A 6,000-nucleotide genomic window follows, 5' to 3' on the forward strand; every position below is an offset into this window, starting at 1 on the left:
ATAAAAGGGTCTGCCCAAAACCAACTGCGAAGAACATCAAAGGTCTGCCTGAATCAAACTGCATCCCCCCCCCCCGCCAATGGAACAACAGCCATTACTGCGAACTGTACTAAGCTGAACTGAACTCTGCGTCACTTAAGACTGATCATTTTACCCCTAGACTGCGATAGAGCTTGGTTTGATTCCTATTACCCAAGTCCTGTGTACATGTGTGTATTATCATTGCTAACCTGCTGCATTTATATCCTTACAATTAGAGTACTGTGTTACTTATTTCTTTAATAAAACTTTATTAGCTCCTAGTAATCCAGACTCCAACGAGTGGTCCATTTCTGCTGGTTCAGCAACCCAGTTACGGGGTACGTAACAGAGGTCAACTTTGTTTTCAATATAAATAGAAAGTTGAACGATTAATTTATGAGGTAGAGGCAAGGGGAACAGAGATAAAAGAATGAAAATGGTGCAATAGTGTGCAAGAGAAGACAGAATGAGTAAAATGGACACTGTACAAACAGGAGAGGAGAGACTGGATAAGTATGTAATAAATAGGGCAAACCATATTAAACTTTCAATGTGACAAATGTGTATAACTAGACTTGAATCACCATTGAGATACAAACGTCTAATTCAGGTAACAAATTGCCACCCAAGAAAATTAATTCAAGTTAAAGTTTAATTGCATTCAACCATACGTGCAGACAGCCAAATGAAACAGCATTCCTCCGGAGCCAAGGCACAAGACACAGCACATACAGTCACACACAGCACATATATTTATGATAGCACATAGTCAAAAAATATTATCCTCAATATCAATGGTGCATGTGATGTTGTCCAAGAGCCACGTTTTTGCAAGAACAAGTACGCAGCAGTTCCCCAACTTGCGCTTCAGCCCCAGATGAAAGCAATCCAGCTCATCTTCTAGGGAGTGAACACTAGAGAGCAACACTGACCCAGAAGGGCTGGCCTGCAGAGGCCAGCCCCCGATCCAGCATGATTTCAGCATGCCTGCAGCACCCCTGTTCTCTCCTACACTGACCCGGAAGGGCTGACCTGCAGGGGCCAGCCCCTGATCCAGCATGCCAACAAGACCTCTGTTCTCTCCTACACTGCCTCTTGTGCCCCCTCCCCTCTGTGGCTCTAACAGGTGATGCAGTGGCATGAGGGGATGGTCCAAGCAACAACTGAGGCCATGCAGCTCCCCCACCATCAGTCTCGCCAATGAACCAGATTTAGAGTATTTATATTACCAATGTCCAACAGGGTCTTGCAATAACAAGAAAAACATTTAAGACTAACATTTGTGACAAAATACTTAGTGACAAGATCAATTTTGTGTTGCAGGTGGTTGAGGGTAAAGCAGTGGCCAAGAAGCTAGTGTTTCTAATCACGTTAAGGGATCTCTTAACTTGTCTTAGCAGACAAATAAGAGAATTTCACAGAAAACCTGAAAAAGAGCACCATTAACAATAGGCCAAATGCAACAGGTTTGTCTCTACTGCCAACAATTACTTGGCTAATGTAGACAAAAAGTATTAAAGGATTTAAAATTAAAATTATTTCAAAATATTAAGCATATCAAGAATTAAATATATTAAGATTAAAAAAAACAATTAAGTTACCCTCCCTCCCTTCACCCCAATTCTCAAATGCAAGTGCGAAATTGAATTAAATCGGGTTTCTGGCCCCACGTTAGATCTCACTGTTACAGGAAAAGAGACAGATATTCCAGCATTATGTTGCCAATGGACTATGTAGCGTTAAGTGATGAGGCAGACTGTCTTATTTTGCAGAGTCTGAATGCTTTTTGCAGACTTAAGAAAAGGCAGTCAAATCTCGATGCCTACCTGAGGAAGAGGCCAAAGTTAGAGGGGAACCTACAGCCTGGTCCCTCCTCTGAGATGTAACCAGCACCCACTTCCCTCTGCTGCTCTTGTGATTTGATATACAAGTTACACCTATTTGTGTGTTTGCTATCCACAAATTACTGTATATACATAAAATATCTCATGTCAGGTTTTTTAAAAAATCAGGCACACGTCCATTTACAATGTTACAATGACCCCGCACACAGCTGATTTACTTAGCACTCCACCTCCAAGGAACACATCCTCAGTGTTAAGCCTGCCCAAGCAAGGACCTGGGCTCGCTACTATTTGCCTACCACAACAGGTCTACAGCAGATGCAATCTTACTGGCTTTCTACTTGGCCTTGCTCACTTGGACAACAGCAATACATCAGCCAGCTGCTTACTGATCAGCATTCAACAACATCATTCCCTCAGCACTGACCATCAAGCTTCAAAACCTGGGTGTCTGTACCTCCCTCTATAACTGGATTATTGACTTCCTCACTGAGAAATCACTCAGTGTGGCTCAGTAATATCATCTCCTCACTGACAATCAACACAAGTGCACCTCAAGAATTTGACCTTAGCCCACTGGTCTAATCTTTTTACACTCATGAACATGAGCAGTGCCTAGCGACAACATTTATAATTTTGCCAATGACAGCACTGTTTTTGGGAAAATTTCATGAGGTGTACAGGAGTAAGATCGATCGGCTGGTTGACTGGTGTCGCAACAACAACCCTGCATTCAATGTGGTTAAGACCAAGGAATTGATTGTGGATTCCAGGAAGGGAAAGTTGGGAGAATACACAGCGGCCCTCATTGAGAGGGCAATAGTAGAAAGGATAAGCAGCTTCAAGCTCCAGGATCTCAGAGGGCCCAACACATTGATGCACTTATGAAGAAGGCACACCAGTATTTATATTTCACTGAAAGTTTGAGGAGACTCAGCATGTCACCAAAGACTTACAAATTTTTACAGATGCACTGGGGAGAGCTTTCTGACTGGTTGCATCAGGATACAACATAGAGGTGAGAAAGAGGCTTCAGAGAATTGCAGTCTCAGCCAGCTCTATCATGCGCACAGTGGCATCAATATGAAGGACCCTCTCCATCCAGGACATGCAGCAAGAACAAACATCAAGTGTTAAGGACTCTCTCCATCCTGAACATGCCCCCTTCTCATTAGCACCATTAAGGAAGAGGCACAGGAGCTGGAAGAGGCACAGGAGCTTGAAGATCCACATTCAACATTTTAGGAAAGTTTCCCATGAACACTACATTGCTATGCCTTGTTTGCACTTTTTTTATATGTAACTTATGATAAATTTATGCACTGCACTGCTGCCACAAAAAAACCCATGACATATCTCAGTGATAATAAATCTGATTCTGATTACAATGCAATCCATGACGTCCTGGTTACCATTCATATCTTAGTGAATTAATTTATTCCATTTGACTCCACAGCATTCAAACGTCACATTTTCAAATATCTTAATTTTAAATCCATGAACAAATAATTTAGATTATACAATAACAATAGATATAAAAAATGTTTGCAATGGAACGTTTATAACACAGATTACCTTCAAGATAATAACAGTAATAATTAGAAAACAAAATCGATATTAATGAGAAATTTTAAAAATACGAAACTTGATCAGATCGATACTGAAGGTCTAACTATTTAACGAAATCACAAAGTACAAGCAGTGACCTTCTCTCCATCTGCATTCACTTATCAGGAAATCAACATAACCCACAGTAAACGTGGCACAAATACAATCAATTGTACAGGACTCATCCGACTAACTCCACGTGTTCCGAATCAAATAATTACATTGTTCCAGTAGGGGTCGCTGGGCAGAAATAAGGATTGAAAACTATACCACTTTAAAAGATTTTTTTAAAAACCTTAGTTACTCGTCAAGATCTACACGTCTGTCTGAGATCAGAGATATATATATATAGAAATATATATTCTATTAAATAGTTGAGTTAAAGTAAGTAGTGCAAAATAAAATATATATGATGAAACAGTTGTTTTACTCGTCGTTTTCATTATTCCTGGTTAGATGTCTTCAGGAAGAATATTACTTCTTCCACAAATTGAAGAAATCTTAACTTTTATCCAGAAACTTGCAAATTAACCTTTTTTTTCAGCAATGACCGATTCCTTTCATTGCGGCAAATCTAGGCACGTTTTACCGAAGCCAGGGCAACTTACATGTGGGCAAAGCTGAACATTACGTTGACAGATTGACAGACTACCTGACCAATCAGATCGCGGGCCAAAGCCGGCGCCAGGCCAGCCACAATAAGCGGGGACCGTAATCATCAAGCTGGGCAGCCTCACACTCATAAAATGAACACGCGTTTTGGAAAAATAACACGAAAGCCCAGTTAATGGAGTAGCTTCCGTTCTGTACAAACAACTGAGTTGGCAGTAAGCGTTCTGAGGTGAAAGAGGTGGAAGTCATCCCGGGTCAGGGCCGAGGCCTACATGTATGTCGGGAAAAGGCCATTTACCATCTTACTTTCAACATTCCTCCCTGAGCCATCCGGGTCTATGAAAGTGGGCGATTATGCACTACAATCCGCTCAGCGACATTCATCCCGCAGCAATGCACGCTCGTAGCTTTTGTGCTGAAGCGGCGCAAACGACGGTTATTATTTAAATTGCACGCGCGGCAGGACTAAGGAAACCTTGGCTCACCTGCGATAGGTGATTCTGTGTTGTCGATGAGCCAGACTCTCTGCCTGGGTAAGGTCCTCCACAAGTAATAATCTCGATGCTCGCCCTACCCTGTGTGAAAATTGTACTCGGATGCTCGGCACTCCTTTCCCTGAAACCCTCTCCCGGCTGCTCAGCAATGTGGGGACACCGCCATTTCGTCCTGAAGAGGCGGACCCCGCGCATGCTCGCTGGGCGGAGCTTCTATAATTAGGTGTGTAGTCCTAGCGCTACCAATGCAGCACTGTCGTCTACTCAACCTCCGTTACAGCCAAATTGCAAGTAATATTTGACAGTATGCTAATTCACCAGATTATCATTTTGGAACGACATCGAAATGGAACACAGATGAATGGTATTAAACCAGCTGTAAAACCTTCATCAGCCCCTTTCCCAGAAAAGTCATTAATATCAATTTAATTTTCTTAAGAGATTTCGATCTAACATTCTGAGGAATGAAGCACTTATTTAAGAGACACGAGATTCTTATTACATTTAATAGTGATTGTGTGATTTAATAACGTTGTGTGTAACATGTTGCCCAATTGCATTATACCTAATATGCCAAAAATCAAGTAAAGGTTTTTGTTAACATAATTTCTGTTGCACGGAGCTGCATACTTAATAGAACATAGCATCCTGAAAGAGATTAATTTTCCTCTTTCTCAAAATATGCCATTTATCGTATCCATGATAATCCCATCCAACAGCCAAAGAAACAAGGTCAGTTGTCACGGAATATTTTTAATCCAACTTCCAGTAACCACATCCAACCAGTATACAAATACACCAGTGTTTTTAGTTATTCTGAATGATTGCCCACCAATGCTTGCAAATCTGCTGAGTGTCTAACATTTTCGGTTCTTTTTTTTTGTTGCAGTGCCAATAATTTGGTGGCAATTAGTTTCTTTAGGAATTAGCACACCCATGCTGATGCCCCAGTCAGTGATAATTATTGAACTCAGTCAACCTGAATGGGCATTCCAAGGCCAGGTGACTCCCAGAACATCAAGGTAGTCTTCCCAGTTTCCGCACCAACACGCGTTGTAGCCTTTTTGAACTTTGTACCTTGTGATCCCAAAGATCCCACATGTAGTGCAGCTGTGAAAATGTGGACCATGCGATCATGGACATATCTTTCTGCTTGAGTTTTTTGCATTTAGGAATCAGGCCCTAAGTAAAAATGCTTCGTATACTTCCCACTACCCAGATTGAGCAAAGAAGTGGCAGATGGAATACTGTGTCTGGAAGTGTATGATCATACACTTTGATGGAAGGAATAAAGGCATAGACTATTTTTTAACTGGGGAAAAATTTCAAAAATTAGACATGCAAAAGGATTTGGGAGTCCTCGTGCAGTATTCCCTAAAGATTAACTTGCAGATTGAGTTGGTGGTAAGGAAGGCAAGTGT

General features: G+C 41.4%; 1 protein-coding gene across 2 annotated transcripts in view; it reads right to left on the reverse strand.

Moving 5' to 3' along the window:
* Positions 1-6,000, reverse strand: part of nup50 (nucleoporin 50) — a 74,424-nt gene extending 68,424 nt beyond the window's left edge. For both annotated transcript variants that reach the window (XM_063058097.1, XM_063058096.1), the window contains exon 1: positions 4,571-6,000. The gene's annotated coding sequence lies outside the window, so the exon portion shown is untranslated. The remainder of the gene's footprint in view (positions 1-4,570) is intronic.

Source organism: Mobula hypostoma, chromosome 9, assembly GCF_963921235.1.
Source record: "Mobula hypostoma chromosome 9, sMobHyp1.1, whole genome shotgun sequence".
In the NCBI taxonomy this organism is placed as follows: domain Eukaryota; kingdom Metazoa; phylum Chordata; class Chondrichthyes; order Myliobatiformes; family Myliobatidae; genus Mobula; species Mobula hypostoma.